The sequence below is a fragment of the Lissotriton helveticus genome, chromosome 2_1 (assembly GCF_964261635.1).
Source record: "Lissotriton helveticus chromosome 2_1, aLisHel1.1, whole genome shotgun sequence".
NCBI classification, from domain to species: domain Eukaryota; kingdom Metazoa; phylum Chordata; class Amphibia; order Caudata; family Salamandridae; genus Lissotriton; species Lissotriton helveticus.
The window spans coordinates 251,856,076-251,874,432 of NC_136059.1; positions in this window are offsets into that span (position 1 = coordinate 251,856,076).

Below are 18,357 nucleotides of genomic sequence, written 5' to 3' on the forward strand. Positions count from 1 at the left end.
TGCGGCTTAAGCGGGTAAATGTAACATAAACCATAACCAATGCACACTTCCCACTGGCAGGTCAAGAACTATTTCCAAATTTATCAGATGCACATCTGACTTTACACTGGCATCGCCCGGCTGTATGACAGCCTAACCCGGGTGATCTTTGAGGGGTAAATATATTTATGTTTTCACAACTCCATTATTCTACTTCAACGTCAACAGGGATCAAAAACGGCACCACTGAGGCCAGTTTTTATAAATTTTATTTTATAACCAGTGCAACAAACATAGGGACAGTGACTTTCTAAGGTTTTTTTAATTCTATGCCCCAACTATAACTACCCTATAACCTCTGTTTTTTTAAGTGAACATCTAATGTTTATCAAATTATATTTCCTAACTATGACATCCCTGTATCCTTCGTTTTTTAAGTGAATTTATAAGTTTTTTTTAACTAGTAGTCACATTTATAGAGTGGAGGAGAAAGGGTGCAGGTGGAGAAATGCAGCTCCCTCTCTGTAAAAGCAAGTGAGTTCCACTTTCAGCAAGCAACAGCATTCATAATGCTCCAACTTGCTGAATGGGATGTATGACGTTACAACGCATACTTTTACAACGCATACCATTACAACGAATTTTTTACAACGCAAAAACTTTTACAACGCATACCATTACAACGCATGTTTTTACAACGCAAGTACCTTTACAACGCATACCATTACAACGTAAGTATTGGTAAGTATATATTATTTTTTTATTTTAAATTAATTGAAATTTATATAATTTAATTTAATTTAAGTTAATTTCATTTTATTTTTACCCTGTACCCCTGTACCCCAAATTTAATTTAATTAAATTAAATTTTTTTTACCCTGTACCCCAAAAAACCCAAAATGACCCTGAACCCTAAAAATACCCCTGTACCCCAAAAACCCAAAACTGTCCCTGAACCCTAAAAATACCCCTGTACCCCAAAAACCCAAAACTGACCCTGAACCCTAAAAATACCCCTTTACCCAAAAACTGAAAACTGACCCTGAACCCTAAAAATACCCCTTTACCCAAAAACTGAAAACTGACCCTGAACCCTACAAATACCCCTTTACCCAAAAACTGAAAACTGACCCTGAACCCTAAAAATACCCCTTTACCCAAAAACTGAAAACTGACCCTGAACCCTAAAAATACCCCTTTACCCAAAAACTGAAAACTGACCCTGTACCCTAAAAATACCCATTTACCCAAAAACTGAAAACTGACCCTGAACCCTAAAAATACCCCTTTACCCAAAAACTAAAAACTGACCCTGAACCCTAAAAATACCCCTTAAAAAAACCCAAACATATAAAATTTTAAATATAATTATATACTTACCAATACTTACGTTGTAATGGTATGCGTTGTAAAGGTACTTGCGTTGTAAAAACATGCGTTGTAATGGTATGCGTTGTAAAAGTTTTTGCGTTGTAAAAGTTTCGTTGTAATGGTAGTGCATTGTAAAAGTTGCGTTGTAAAGGTTGTTTCCCGCTGAATGCGGAGCCCAGTTTGCTATGGCTTTTATGTAGAGGTGTGGTGCAGTGACCAGAGTGGCTCATTCCAGAGCACGGGGCTCATGGTTCGATCCCCGGCAGCAGCTCAGCTCAGCACCATGTGACTCTGGGCAATAGCTCACTTAATAGCTCACATCATTTCCACGCTGGCCTCCAGGGCCTTCAGACCCATAGGGGTGAGTAGTTTTCGCTTTACAAATACCGTATTAATTTACCTTCGCACGCCCTGTATAACATCACCTAAGCACCATATACAAGTTACCATGTTCCAAACAAAACTTCCTCCTACTACGTATAAAATATTGCTGACACTACTTGGACAGGCGTGGCACAGCGCCCAGAGCACAACACTTCACACCATAGTACAGACAGAGTCCCTAGCACCTTGAAACCTTGAGGGGTGATACATTCATGATTTACAAATAGGAATTTATATTATTATTATGACTTGTCGGGAGCAGTAAAGCTCCAGCCAAGCCACCGGAAACAGCTATGCCCCGGGGTGGGCACCCCGGGACATAGAAGGCGCCATCCCTGGTGGGTGGTGGTCTTCACATTTGCCCCAGGGAGGTGGCTGTGGGGGTGGTCCACGTGGCCCTCACATCAATTACAATTTAAGCCCCAGGAAGGTGTTGGCTCCTGGGGCTGTGGGGGGTCCTTACCCCCATTATGTAAACATAAAGCCCCGGGAAGGTGGTGGTCCCCTGAGTTGGGTGGGGTCTGAGAGGTCTTCCCATGTACAAAATAAATAAGTCCTGGTGAGGTGGTGGTCACCGGAGCAGCAGAGGAGGCCTTAGGGGCCTCCCCTGCTTTCATTTTTTGAAAAAGCCCCAGAGAGCTGGTTGTCCCTAGGGCAATATTCGCCCCCACGAGGGGGAGGCCCATGCACCTCCCCTCCATAATTAAAAAAATTACTCAGGGACCTGGCCCACCCGGGGGGATGATAATTAATAAAGGGTGGGAAAACGTGCTATGTTTTTAAAATATTTTAAGCAGGATCCGCAGACCACGACGAAAATAAAAAAGTACTTTTTTTTGGCCCTGTGGGACCCCCCTAACCCCTGTCAAAGAGGCTTAGGGGGTTGGGGTGTTTCTACACTGCCCCTGGTTTCTTTTTTCTATTGCTAAGAGAGTGTGAAAATGTAATTTAAAGACTGAACAGAGTGGTATTGATAAATCCAGTGACTTGGCATTTTTTAATTTATCATAACTTGTACAGAAGAGAAGTTATAAGCCAAAATTCAGCCTTTAAATCTTCCCTGATAGCCAGCCTGTCTTGATTAGGTGATAAGTGGCCTGGCCCGGCAGAGGCTGGAGAGAGCTCTGTGGGGCACAGGAATACCAGAGCAGGGGGTTGGGCCATAAAGCATCAGAATCAAAAGAATAAGAGGTCAAGCAAGCCTATCAACTAGGGCCACCTCCTCTCCCTCGCAAATGGGAGGCTTAAAAAGGAATTCACAGATGTGAGTGGGTAAAGTTCATGGAAATAAACCATACTCTGAGTTTGGTTTAGTTACCTCTTGCTGCTCTGCCGAAATTTTATCAATGGTGAATTTGGAGAAAATAGTGCTTTCTGGAACAAGACTATGCCACATTTTGGAGGAAGTTGTCATGCTTTGGGATGTTTTCATGCACCTCATTGGATAGGGGTGCTTTCCTACTTGTTGCCACAGGCACACTGGATAAATGTGTAAAAAGGGCAGAGCCTCTCAGTTCTGCAGCCTGAAACTACAAGAAAAAGGAGAATTGTCTTGCTGGAATCCTGATCTGCATCGAAGGATCTGCCTGGTGAAGAATGCACCTGCTGAACTATCTGGGACTACAGTTGCATTGCTTCAAGAAGGGTAAGGAGTACAGTCCCTGCAGCTACAGGTTAACAGAGCTTAACTGACCCTTCTCCAGCCAGAGTTCCACTCCTAGAGTGGGAAAAGTGGAATTTTAAGGGGTTGGCCAAGTGCATTGTGGGTAGTGGAGTCCAGGCCTACCAAAGGTCTTCTATGAGATTCCAGACCCTTGGATTAGTGTTTTAGATACCTGGAACCTCACAGGAGACCTTCTGGAAGTACCTCTAGAAGTTTGGAAATGTTTGGGAAACTTTTGGGAAAAAGCTCCAGGCGGTGACCGACCCAACTGCGAAAGCCAAGCCAGCCACCTTCAACCGCCACCTTGCCCGGATTCCAGTTTCATCCCACTGAAGCGCTCTAGAGGTCAGACTTCCAGAGTTTGACCAGGAGCTCCCTGAAAGTCAAGCTGGTGGACCCTCGCTTAATCTGTACTGGTGGAGAGCAGCGAGAGCCCTCAGCAGAAAAAGCTCCAGAAAAGTTTCTAAGTTCGAAGGCAAAATTTTGACCAAGGCCTACCGAGTGGGGTATCTGAGCTGGGCTCCATAGCAGTCAACCTAAAACTTTGACTTTGTCCCGGTCAAGTACGACCAGATGTCCAGAAGTGGCGCTATTGGTTCTAAGTACGAGAAGGTGTTTGTTCTTTGAAAATTCATATTACCTGTTCCCTACATTAGATTTTCATGATGTTGGTGTCATTTTAAACATAATAATATTTTCTGTTTGTATAAATTAGTGTGGGATGTTATTGTATGTTGTTACTTATTCACTGTATAAGTGGTTTAAAAAGCTTCACAAGCCTGTCTCCTAACTTAAGCCTAATTTCTTGGTGTTAGCTACCAAGAGTTGAGCAAGGGTCTAAATTATAGAGACCCTACTTAGGACCCAGTACCGTGTTGGTGGCCTTGTTGCTAGGGTTAGGTGTCTACCCACCACTTCCTATAACCCCCCTTTCAACAGTCGCTGTTCTAGAATCAAGGTATGGTTGTCTTTTTGATTGCTATAAGAGTTATAAATGAAGTCACTATATTTATTGTTTAATACAGTGCCAAGGTCTTCCTCACAGTAGCTGTGCTTGAAGGACCTTTTTATCAACTGTTTTCGTTCTTTGCGGGGCAAAGTCAAGAGAATGCTCTAGTTTCAAAGGCTGTAATGCCTAACCACAAAGCCAATGTTATCCACGTTAAAGTCAAAGTATTCATATTAAATACATTTTACTTATGTTAAAAAATTATGCACTTTAATGTATATATTCACTTCAACGTAACATGTAAAACATTACCATTCTTACATTTTTTATATTGTTTATTATGAAGGTGTTATGAATGCTGGCCAGGGGACTCAAATTTAGTTCCAGCCTAAGTTTGTTCTGAGGGGCAGCTGCTCCTAACTTTAGAAGTCATCTAATGCAGCTCATGTATCTTTTTCCATTTCTATTATTGTCTCTTGATTTAAAACCTGTGATGCATAAAGTAGTACTAGGATAAGCTTTGCTGTTAAAGTCATGATAGATAGTTTGAATGTTCTTTCTCTGTGGAGTTTAGCAAATCTTCAAATTGGGTTTTGTGATTATAGTCAATTTTTGTTTTCTGATCTGTGTATTTTCTAGCCAGGATAATTTTGAGTCAACAGTGACTCCCAGATTAATTTAACTGTTTAGTTGGTCTAAAATTGCACTCCAGAAAACCAAAGTTGTAGGTTTTGCGTTTTTACTAATGTAACAACTTTTGGAATTATTTACAAGCCTCTTGCACCATTGGTGAGTCACTTTTAACATGGGAAAAAGTGTTTTCTTTTTGAGTAATTGAGTTGCAACTCATTTTCCAAGTGTTAAGCAATGAGCTTGGATACAAGATGTTCTAGACCCAAGTAGGTCGATGATAATGCATTTGCTGGAGTTAGTTTTATTCTTACCCATGTATCTTTATGTAATTCTACTATGAAATGGAGTAAGGATGGATAGACTTCCCAAATCATCAGTTTATACCAGAGCCGTTCTTGTTTAATTATATCAACAGTGGAGTATTAATCTACTAAGCAGGCATAGAGAGCAACGTTTTTAATATTTAACTTTTTCACAATAATGGGCAAAGTTGCAATATTATTCACTATGGGCAGCGAGCACAAGACCCCGTTTGAGTGACTGGTATTAGAAGATTATCATTTACCTAGTTTGTTAAAAGTTTGTAAATTTATGACAAATAACATCCCCTCACTGTCTATCAGGGCTATGAGCCGACAGTCTTAAGGGTTAGATTTTAGTCCTTTTTCCAGTAGCGGCTGCTACCAGACAGGGGAGGTGGGGCAGCAGGAGAAGGGAAAAAAGAACTTACCTGGGAACAGCCGGCCACCGCCTCTACTCCTTCCTCTTCATCTTCCTTCTCTTGCCCCAGTTCCAGCATCAGAAAGCACCCGGGCTCCCAGGCTCCCCTAATTCAATCACAACGCTGCAACGCCGCACTGTGATTGGTCTGAGCACAGTGGTTCGGTGTTCAGACAGGGACAGGGAGCATGTGCATGTTCCCCACAAGGCGGTGTAATGAAGCCCAAGAAGGTTGGACAAACGTTCATGTGCACTTAGGAGAGTGCCACCACTCTTCCCCCGTGCTCTGGCCAGCCCGGCCCGCCCTGCTTGAAACAGAGAAAATCTCAATTTCATTCAACAATATTTTTGTGCATTGGTAATTGCAGAATTCATTTGTTTTTTTAAAAACAGTATACTTAGTGCGATATGTTAGCTCGGATGAAAGATAGTGTAGTACAGAAGTAAATAGAACTTCCTAATCTAAACTCCTCTCTATTTGGTTTAGTTCAAGTAAAGGAGTAAAGGGTTATTCAACTGTTTCTTGATAAAATCTGCTCCTCTTCCAATCCCAATAATTTTGATGCAAGGACCCCATTCCACTTAAGTTGTTTACTGTTTGTTAAGTTGAACAAACCATCATTTGTATTTGGTTCTCATTTAAATTGCTGATGTTTAGAATTAAGTACGGTCACTTAAGGATTATGATCAACCCACTCTCATTTCTGAATTTCAAAATTGTTACTCAAATTAAATAGTAGTGAATGAAGTTATAGTCACATATACAGGTTCCTACTGTAGATCAATTATTGGTAGGTTGATCAGACATAAATCTTCCATTTATAGAGCGGCAGCCAAGGTCGGTTAAAAATGTGTACATATAGTTCCCCATTTCTGTGCATATCCTTTTAGTGCTTTAGGGTGCCAAAGTATGTAGTGGGTGAGCGTGGAAAAAAGAGTTGGCTGTATCTTCTAATTGAGTGTTTTTGTTTGTAGGAAATAATTAAATTCTCCCATTAGTATGATTAATCTGTGGACACAGGACTCAGGGATGTGTTATAATTGATCCAAGGAACGTAAATATTTGGATTTAGTGTTTAATGAAGTAGGAGGAAACATATGTTTATTTTTTATAATTTTGTACATATGACAATCTTCAAGCCGAATCACAGAAGATTTCATTGTTAGATTAGTTCAGATTAGAGTTATGAGACATCCACTCTCTGAGGAAGATTAAAAGATGAGGTTTTCAAAGATTCATGTCAGCAAATCACTTGGTGATTGGTTTTGAATGCAGTTAGGTTGTCCGTGGACTGTCCACACCAACAAATTTTGATGAACAGATTAAGGGAGATGAATCTTGGATTTTTGTCAAATTATTCCATGTGATTGGAGTGGTGTGTAAGATTGGGATTTAAGATAGGTTTGGGATTGTTCGGAATTGGGGTGAAGATTCTCTGGTCAACACTCCTTGCCCATATTTTCAAAGGTTTTAATCCAGTGTCCCACTAATGATTTAAAATTGATAGTTTTGATCGTAAATATATCGAAGATGTATTAATCTAGTTAAGTTTATGTTTATGTCATTATGGAAAGTAATTCATTATTTTGAGCGTTAGAAATAGTGTTACTGGTTGACTGGAGTGTGAGCCCTGGTCAAGCAGCAACTACAGTCCCAGTCAGAGTAAGACATAAGCAAACCCCAAATTAACCTGTGCTAACCATCCTGGCTGTTTGGCACAGATAAGTCATTCTTAACTTAGAGGTAATGTGAAAAGTATTTGTGCAACACTTCAAACAGTAAACCAGTAAAAACACCACCCAAAAAGATCCCACACAAGGTTTGAAAAATAGAGCGGGATTTAATAAATAAGACAAGACCAAAACAACTAAATCCAATCAGTAGAATGGGAGTTATGAATTTTGAAAAAATAAACTGTAGAATTTGTATTTGTATTTGTATTTGTTTTTGTATCGCGCATAGCTCACCCATTAGGTCTCATAGCGCTGACAGATGGATAAAACAGAACCGGTAGGTATGGAAGGTGGTTGACTAAGGTTTGAAGAGCAGAGTTTTTAGGTTCTTACGAAAGATAGTCAGATTGGGTTCTGCTCTCAGATCTAGGGGAAGTAAATTCCAGATGGAAGGACCAATTTTTGAAAAGCATCTATCACCGTTCCTCACTGTGCGGACTCTAGGCGTCTTTAACAGTAGCTGGTTGGAGGAGCGAAGATTTCTCGTTGGGCTGTATCGGTGCAGTTTATCTCTGATATATGCTGGTCCTTGTCCGTTTAAAGATTTGTGGACTAGGCAGCAGACCTTGAACTTTATGCGTCTGTTAACTGGTAACCAGTGTAGTTGATTCAAACAGGGGGCAAACGGGGTTCTTGGTGGAAGGTCCAGTGCGAGCCTGGCCGCGCTGTTCTGAATGGTCTGTAGTTTGGCTATATTAGAAGCATTTATATCAGCAAACAATGCATTGCCGTAATCCAGCCGGCTAGTTATTAAGCCTTGGATTAGTGGTCTTCTGCTAGTTAAAGGAAGCCATTTGAATATTTTTCTGAGGCTTCTCATTAGGCCTATACAGGTGTGTACCACTTTATTAATATGTGGTTGCATTGTGAGTTGGTCATCTATTGTGATTCCTAGGTTTCAGACTGTACCTTTAGGGGGGGGGGGCATTGACCAAGTTCAATGGGCCACCAGTCCTGTTCCCATAATTGGTGTGCCTTTCCGAACAGCATTATTTCGGACTTTTCTGCATTAAGCATTAGAAAGTTCTCAGTCATCCATTTTTTGATGGCCACCATGCAGGACCGAAATCTGATTTTAGTATCGCCTGGGTCGGGGCCCATGGTGACCAGGATCTGTGTATCGTCAGCGTATGAGACAGTTTGGAAGCCATGGTTCCTGATTATCTTGGCTAGGGGGGACATATAAACGTTAAATAACGTTGGGCTCAGGATTGAGCCCTGGGGGACGCCGATGTTGTTATCTGTAGTACCGGACAGGAAAGGACCAGTTTTTACTCTAGATTTCCTGTCTGCCAGGTAGCTTTGTAGCCAGCCCAGCGCCTTGCCCCCGACACCAACCCCCAATGCCAACTGCGGTTATCTGGTTGTGCTGGATTGGGTCAAATGCAAAAGTTCAGGACGACTGTGATGGAGTGCAGGTCAAATACAGGCCCAGATTAGTCCTGCTCAAAGTTTACCTTCTTAAGAAGTTTTGTGTCAAGAATCCCCTTTGCGAGGAGGAGCCAAGCTGGCGACCAAGATGGCCGCTTAGGCTCCCGGCTCCATAAACCTCCTCATCCTGCTACAAAATCCTGCTGGTTATCCTGAGCCGATGCAACGCCCCCGTGTAGGTAAATTGAAATGGTGCAGTATCGTTTAATCCCGAAGGTTCCATGTCCTCTGAGTGCGTAGAAACGTTGTCTCGAAGTTTGCAGCCTGCATCGGCGTTTGAGCCGGGACCCCGAGTAGGAGTGCACCCGGCTATCAGTTGAATAACATCAGCCATAAAACCGGGGTGGAGTCGGCCCCCCCGGATCGGAGGAGAAGTTTGGTCCCATCTCGTACCGACGGCGCCGTAATGGAGTGACTTAATTACACTGTGGGTGCAAGTGGAGTGATATACGGACGGAGTTCGAAACATGAACGGCTGGGAACCGTCCGACATGCGATCTGATGGTCGCGTATATATCCTGATCAAGGCTCCGACCTATCCTGGCACGCAGACGGATTGAACTACGGGCTCTCGCTCTTAACGTTTGGGGGGTCTGTCTCTAAGGGCCCGGGGGACTGACCGTGAGCGGAGAGCAAGACATGGCGCCTAGCATAGACCCTTATGAGATTCGGACCCGCTCCTCCGAGGCGTCCGAACACAGTCATGCTGATGACCTGGGAAGATATGTCCTCTGTACGGGGTCGCCAAAACCGGACCATAAACTAGCTTGCGTGGGGAAACATATGGAGCGGTTCGGTGTTGAACCTACACTCGGTGGAATAATGGCGGCGATTTGTGGACTCCACCTTTCCTTGAGCCGGAGCTTCCGAACCCTGGAAAGAAAATGGGATGCCGCTGCTTTCGAATGGGGGCATATGAAGGCGGTTGTTACTCAATCTAACTGCACTGAGAGATTAGCGGAGTCCATTGAGCCCGGTTTAATTGAGGTCGTCGACTCTGTGACATGAGGGATGTACAAGACTCTAGACGGTATTTCTGTTAATGAACATAAATTGGAGGTCCTGGCTGTGTCAGTGTGTGCGAAGTTGAGGTTGATGGGAGGAAAACCGCGCCACGTATTGAGGTCGACGACTTCTGTGAAGACTCGGGGGTGGCACAGCAGGGTAGTCCACTCATCCTTTTTGGACTTAGTGCAATTGGACTTGAAGCGACGTCGAGAGTTCTTAGCGTGGATGGGACCTAGAGACTATGAGCTTGAATCTGTCAAATCGTCTTGGGTTCGCTCATGCTTGCATTCAAACGTATATCACCGGTTCTTTGACTCTTTTAAGATGGCGGCTGTTCGGATGAAGTACAAACGTATGCATGATCGTGCGCGTCAAGGCTGAGGACGACTTATTGTTTCGGGACATTGGTCTGAGTGGTAACGGTGTGGGGTTCACTTTGAATGTTAGTACCGGGAGGCAAGGTAGGCGCGAATTGAATCCCCCGTTCTTAGCTTAATAGTGTAATTACTACTGTATCTGGAATTTAGGGGAGGCCAAGAGTTAGCGGGGGGGGGAGAGGCCGGGAGCCTGTGAGAAGGCCCTCCTCCATACACTATTTTTTAGATTTTAGTTATTCTTTTGTATCTCTTCGTTTTCTCTATATTTCGGGTTTCAGTTCTTTGGGGCGACAGGCACGCTGCTAGGGGGGGTTGGCCGTAGTCATCTGCAGGGGTGCAGAGTGGGGGGGTTGGAGGAGGGGATTTTTCGTTTCGCCTTTCTTTGTTTCTATGGCTTTTTTTTTTTTTCTTTCGTTTCCTTTCTTTTGCCTTTTCTTTCGTTCCTCCATTTTTCGGGTCAGCATAGTGGGTCCACTCTTGTGTCTATTATCGATCCTTCTTTATTTGTGCCTATACTTCCTACAGTATCATCAGTATCAATGGGCGGGCGCTTAACTGGTGCGAACTGTGACTGTACGCTTGTTGTGAATCATATGCCTTAGCACCATTGTTCTAACTGCGATCGTTTTAACTGTGGATGTTTTACTATTTTGCCCGCCCTTTGTGTGACTCTGTGTTATTGTATGGCACCTGATCCTTTCATTTTTATATTATAAAATGGAGCCTTTGAATCCTGTAATTGGGCTCAATAACAAGTTTTAACCGAATTTATGGTACCTCCGATTCACGGGCTGCCGAGTCGTGTCATAACTGACTTGCTGTGATGAAAACTGATTAGCGGCCGGCCCTCGTGGTTGTAGGCCCATACTTGTAATCGTTCGAAGTAACAATAAAGGTCTTCCAAAAAAAAAAAAAAAAGAATCCCCTTTGCATTGGAGAGGGTCGCGATGTGCAAGGAGAATGTTGTGGGTGAGGACCAACCCACCCATTGCAGACAGGTGGGCTGGCGCTAAACGTTGATGGTCCTCCACGTGCAAACTCATTTATGCTGTGCAAAGGGATGAGCTGACGGTGGCTCACTGAGTTTCAGTGCCAGGGGCATGGTCTGGTGCAAACATGCCCTTTCATGATCGCAAAGAGCCCAAAAGCTTAATTTGAAGAGCCTGTGATCCACACCAAGGGTCCAAGACCAGAGAGGCACTACTTGGGAGTCAAGAACTCACTAAAGGAGGGTCAGGAGCTGTAAGGGAGCATTTTCTGTTCCTGAGGCTCAGATCAGTAGGCCAGCAGACTAGCCCTTGGGGTCATTGTGGGATCCTGGGTTCAAGATGGGTTGCCGCTCCAGTTCTTTCTCCCCAGTCAAGAGGGCAGCAGGTTAGCACAGCAATGCAGTAGCCCCTTCAGAGTAGCAGTCTAGCAGAGGGGCAGCATTTCAGAAGCACAGCAGTCCTTCTTCCAGGCAGAGTATCCACAGGTTCAGAAGTGTACTGAAAGTTGGTGTCTGAGGTCCTTCTTTTATAAACACGTGTGCCTTTGAAGTGGAGAGAATCTTCTGAAGGCATGCCTTTGAAGTGCACAGATGGCCTTCCTTCCTGGCCCTGGCTCCAGACTAACTAGAGGGAGTATGCAGCCCTTTGTGTGGAGGAAGGACACAGCCTACACAAGTGTAAGTGGGGCTGTGCCATACGCCTGCCTCCCATCCTGCCAGGGATGGCCCATCCAGTCACATCTAAGCCCCACTGTGTGTGGCTGTCTAGGAGGTATACACAAAGCACAACTGCTAGCTATGCCCAGTCATATATTCAGCGACAGGTTGCAGGCACTAAGGGCCAGATGTACAAAAACATTCAGATTTCTTAATGGACCGAATCGCTATTTTGGGCCATTAAACAATTCTTAATTGCCTTTCAATATGTACAAAGGCCATTTGGAAATCACAAAATGCTATTCCTACCTTGTAGAGATCTCATATTGATATATCCAAATAGGAAATCGTAAATAGGGATGTCTTATTTGTGATTTTCTAAGCACATGTACAAAGCAGTTCATAAATGAGAATGGGTATTTATAAAATGCAATAACCATGTCAATTTAAAAAAAGCACTCTAAAATGCTATAAAGTGGCATATGTGCACTTTACATGTGCGCCACTTTTTTCGGAGTACATCAAGGTGGCCTTAGGCCAATAGTCATCCTTGCTTTAGAATTACCTAATTTGCGATTTCCTACTAGGAAATCACAAATTAGTAAATGCAAAACCATTCATAGGAAATTAATTGCTTGGTATATCCTAAATACAGTTTTCCAAATTGGAATCCCTGCTCCTTAAATCTCCATTTTTGATCATTCCATTTTGCATTTCCTAAATAGCGATTTCTTAGGATTTGCTATTTAGGAAGTGCAAAAATGGAACTTTGTACATCTGGCCTCAAATGGCTAAGGCAAGAAATAGCCAACTTTCTTAAAGTGACATTTTCAGATTTGTAATTTAAAATCTGACTTCACCATAAGTTAGGCTTTTACATTTGGATTCCAGAGACACCAAACATGAGCTGGTGATCTCTTCCAATTTGGAAATTACACTAATAGAATCTAATAAGCCAACCCAAGAGAAAGAGAGGCCTTGCAGAAGCAAAAAATGAATGTAAGATTTTTTCACTACTAGGACCTTGCTCATGGCGCTGATCAAGGCCTACCTTTCAAGTTATTTATGTGTATTAAGGCAGGACTGAGACATGTTCAAAGTGCTAATTAAGTGGGCTGCACAACCAGTGCTGCAGGCCCACTAGTAACATTTAATTTACAGGCCCTGGGCACATGTAGTGTGAGACTTTCAAGAAAATTAAATATGTGAATCGGGTATAAGCCAAGGTTACCACATTTTAAGCAGCGAGCACAAGCACTTTAGCACTGATTATCAGTGGTGAAGTGCACAGAGTCCCAAGGCCAGCAAAAACGGAGGTCTGAGGGCAAAACGTTAGGGGGAAACACGACCAAGGATGCCAGATCTAACAATGAGTATATTCTGGTGATTTAATATGTTGTGCTGTGTGTTCAGATTTTATACATTTGACATAAATCCAGCTCTCTGATTCCATACCTGTAATTATGTAGTTTTATATTACTAATGGTGGTGTGCGGCAGATTAGTAAGTATAAGTTCCGAAATCTATGGGGTATTAATTCTGAGTTGGGAGGGAAACTTCAAAGCTCCTTGTCTAATCTCTGATTGAACAGAAGGCATTGAATGTTACGCAATAACAAGTGTAACCCATTGCCCAGCATGATTGTTTTTGCTCGAATGTTAGGTTGCCCCTCTCGGGCACATAGCAGATTTAACCTTCCTGTTGCTACCAAAGTGTGTCTTAAAGAACTGTGAATCCATGAAATGTAGTGTTTTGCCCTGGTGGGCAATCTTAAGCTTTGCTGGCTCCAATAAGGCATGGTGTTTCACATGTTCACACAGTTTTTTCTCACTCTGCGAAGTTGTTGGAAATTGGGTTGTTAGTTGAGTGGGATGTTAACCCTACTCAAGCAACAGGCACAATCCCTGTCAAGGTGGACCACTAAAATCACTATATTAACCTGTGCGAAACCCTCTGGTAGCTTGCACAAAACAGTCAGGCTTAGCTTAGAGGCAATATGAACAGTATTTATGTAGCACACAAATAGTAGTAACTTGAAAAGCCAACACAGGAAAAAATCCCACACCAATTTCGAAACATAGAGTACATTTTAATACATTATTTGACATGAAAACAAACAAAATTGCAATCAGTAGTGCAAGTGTTATGAATTTTTAAAGTTTAAGGTAAAAACTAGCACCAACCACGGACATCTAGTTGTGCGAGATCGTGTCAGAGTAGAAAAATATGGCTGTCCGCGATGGAGTATGAGTCAGATACAAAAAGTGGATTGAGCCCAGTCGGCGCTTACCTTTGGACTCACAAGACCTTTGAAGAAAAATGTTATCAGAAGGTAGAAGTTCAACGGGGCAAGGCTGCAGGAGGTGTCCGAGGAGGATGCTTTGTTGCTGGGGAGCCGATGGACAAAGTCACGGTAAAGATTTCCACTTTTGGACTTAGTGTCTTTATTGGAAGTCCAAAATCTCCAGTGCAATGAGGTTGGAGGCCCTAGCCGACGAGGACTTCTTGAGGCAGGATACTCCTTCTGGGAAGGACTGCTGAACAGGATGTTCTGCTGTGGAGAAGACTGTAGTGAGAGCTGCTGCAAAATCAGGCCAACCGGCGATGCACCTTGGGCGGAGATACGAGCAAGTTGGTCCCGGTCTCCTCTCAGTTCTCAGAACAATTTTTAGCCAAAAAGTTCTAAGTCCCAAGTTTTGGATTTTGGCTATCAGGGCAACTGTTGCACTTCTCTTGCGCATACAGGACTAGGGAGGCACCACTAGGATGGTTGGGACTCACTCAGGCTGGGTCCAGGTGTAGGTTCAAGATGGTTGGAGCCTTTTCTGTCCCAGAGGCTCTGATCAGGAGGCCTACCTACCGACTAGCCCTTGAAATGACTCTGGTAGTCTTGGGTTTAAGTAGTGGAACAGAGCTAAAGCATCAGGGCAGGCCTCTGAGGGTTTATGAAGGTTTAAGGAAGGCTTCAGTCAGCAGAGCAGTTGTTTCAGGTGCAGCAAAGCAATCCTCTGAAGTACACTGAAGGTCACAGCAGGAGGTAGTTGTCTGAGAGTCCTTACGTAGGACCAGAAAATGAACTGTAGAGTCCTCTTTTTGTACCTGGTGCTTTCTTTGAAGTAGGAGAATTTTTCAGAGAATTATCTTTTAAGTTTCCTGCAGCCCTGGCTCCAGGCTGGCTGCATGAACACTGCAGGGGTGACGAGTTCTTTGTATGAAGTTGATTTGCACCTGGGGCTGTGCCCAGCTCTGCCCCCATCCTTCCAGTGATGGTCCATCCAGGTACACCTAATCCCTCTATACTGTTGCTGTCTGGGAGGAAAATGCAAATCTCAACTGCCAACTACCCCCAGTAATGTAAACCAGGAACAGGCTGCAGGCACCAAATAGTTAGGGCAGGTAAATGCTAACTTTCTAAATGCAAACAAATGATGAATGGAATACTGAACAAATCAAACATTCATCCCCGGTCACAGATCTGGGTTAAATCCATCAATTTCTGCTTGGCACGCCATTCCAGCTTGGACCCAGCAATATGCTAATCCGTCTTGACCCTGCCCCACATGGGAACACTCCAGACTGAAATTCCAGGCCAGGTCCTCCCTGGACCAGAATCAGGCATCCTGGGGCAGGTTTTGGGGTATCACCCATCATCAGCTGGGGCCAGCTTGAAATAGGTGCTGCAGCGAGCATGCAACCCACGTCTGGTCATTCCCATCCCACTTAGGGTGAAAATTACTGAGTAAATAAATGATGAACGGAATGTTGAACAAATCATACATTCATCCCATTCACAGATATGGGTTAAATCCATTTTTTTTTGTTCACCGAGCCATTCCAGCTTGGACACAGCCGTAAGGTTCTAAATATAGCATTTTCAAAATTGTAACTTAAAATCTGACTTTACCATCAAAGAGGATTTTAAATTACAAGTTCTCAAACATGACATCTTTACCTGTTCTCAATCATATGATAGCACTTATTAAATGTAATAAGGCAACCCAATGTTACTCTGGGGCTGGGTAGACCTCATAATAGTGAAAAACGACTTGAGGTGTTTTTCACTACCCAACCAAGTAAAACTTAAAAGTACATGTCCAACCTTTGACAGGGCCCTCTGCCCTTTGGTCTACGTAGGGCAAGCATTAGGATGCTATCAAGGGTCTTGGTAGCTCAACCAAAGCATCCACCATAACGGAATGGGCCTCAGAGAAGACACCCACCAACGAGAAGTGCTTTTGCCTCTTTGTCAGAATTCTACTACAGTCTATGTTCAAGTTCAAGTTCAAGTTCAGGAATTTGTATAGCGCACTACTCACCCAGAGGGTCTCAAGGCGCTTGGGGGAGGGGGTGCATTATTTATCAAATAGCCATGTTTTAAGTTCCTTTCTGAAGGAAATGTGGTTCTGTGTAAGGCGGAGGTGAGTGGGGAGAGAATTCCAGGTCTTGGCTGCCAAGTAGGAGAAGGATCTTCCTCCCATGGTGGATCTGTGGATGCGCGGAACTGCGGCGAGGGCTTGATTGGAGGATCTTAGTTGGCGGGTGGGTGTGTAGAAGGACAGTCGTGTGTTGAGGCATTCGGGTCCTAGTTTGTAAAGGGCCTTGTGTGCGTGGGTGAGGAGACGGAACGTTATTCTCTTGTTGACGGGAAGCCAGTGGAGGTCTTTCAGGTGACCGGTAATGTGAGCTTGGCGAGGGATGTCCAATATGAGTCTGGCTGATGCGTTTTGGATGCGTTGGAGTTTTTTCTGTAATTTGGCTGTGGTTCCGGCGTAGAGGGTGTTTCCATAGTCTAGTCAGGTAGTGACTAGTGCGTGGGTGACAGTCTTTCTTGTTTCGGTGGGGATCCAACGAAAGATTTTCTTGAGCATACGAAGTACGTTGAAGCAAGAGGATGAGACGGAGTTGACTTGTCTGGTCATGGAGAGGGAGGAATCTAGGATGAAGCCAAGGTTACGTGCGTGGTCTGTGGGTAGGGGTGCCGTGCCCAGGGCCGATGGCCACCAAGAGTCGTCCCAGGCAGAGGGGGATGATCCTAGGATGAGGACTTCTGTTTTGTCTGAGTTAAGTTTTAGGCGGCTGTTTTTCATCCATTCGGCTACTTCTTTCATGCCTTCGTGAAGATTGGTTTTGGCAGTGTGAGGGTCTTTGGTGAGGGAAAGGATCAGCTGGGTGTTGTCAGCGTAAGAGATGATGTTAAGGTTGTGTTGTTGCGCGATGGATGCGAGGGGACTCATGTAAACGTTGAAGAGGGTGGGACTGAGTGATGATCCTTGTGGTACTCCGCAGATGACTTCGGTGGCCTCTGATTTGAATGGGGGGAGTCGGACTCTCTGGGTTCTCCCGGCGAGGAACGAGATGATCCAGTTCCAGGCTTTTCCTTGTATGCCGATGTTGCTGAGGCGTTGTATGAGGGTGCTATGGCAGACTGGGTCGAAGGCGGCGGAGAGGTCGAGTAGGATGAGGGCAACTGTTTCTCCGTTGTCCAGAAGCGATCGGATGTCGTCTGTCGCTGCAATGAGGGCGGTTTCGGTGCTGTGTTTGGCTCGGAAATTGGACTGTGAGGTGTCGAGGGAGTTGTTGGATTCAAGGAAGGCGGCGAGCTGGCTATTGACGGCTTTCTCAATGACTTTGGCAGGGAATGGGAGGAGGGAGATGGGGCAGTAGTACTTAAGTTCAGAGGGGTCTGCTGTGGGTTTCTTCAGGAGGGCGCTGAGTTCGGCGTGTTTCCAGCTTTCTGGGAAGGTAGCGGAGTTGAAGGAGCAGTTGATGACATCACGGAGATGGGGTGCGATGATGGAGTCTGCTTTGTTGAAGATGTGGTGGGGACAGGGGTCGGTTGGCGAACCTGAATGGCTGGAGTTCATTAGGCAGATGGTGTCTTCAGTGGTGATTGGGTTCCAGGTGCTAAGGTTTTTGGAGGGCGGTTTAGGTTCAGATGTGGGTGGAGTGGACTGTTCATTGGAAATGTTCTCAAAGCTGTTATGTATGTCGGCTATTTTGTTGTAGAAGAAAGAGGATAACGAATCGCAGAGGTCTTTGGAGGGAGTAATGTCGTTTGAGGCTGCGGTGGGGTTGGTAAATTCTTTGACGATGTTGAATAGTTCCTTGCTGTTATGGGCGTTGTTGTCGAGTCGATCCTTGAATGCTGATTTCTTGGTGGATCGGATCAATTGGTGGTGTTTGCGGGTGGCTGTTTTGAAGGTGGTCAGGTTGTCAGTGGTTGGGTTTTTTCTCCATGTTTTCTCGAGAGTACGGCATAGTTTCTTGGATTTCTTAAGGTCATCGTTGAACCAGGGGGCCTTTTTGCTACCCTGTTTGGTTTGGTGGTGTTTCAAGGGTGCTAATTCGTCAATGCTGTGAGTGATCCATTGTTTGAGTTTGGTGGCAGCTTGGTTTGGGTCCAATGCGAGGGCGGGAGGGTTTTGTTTGAGTGATGTGAGGAGTTGGTCGGTGGTGATTTTGT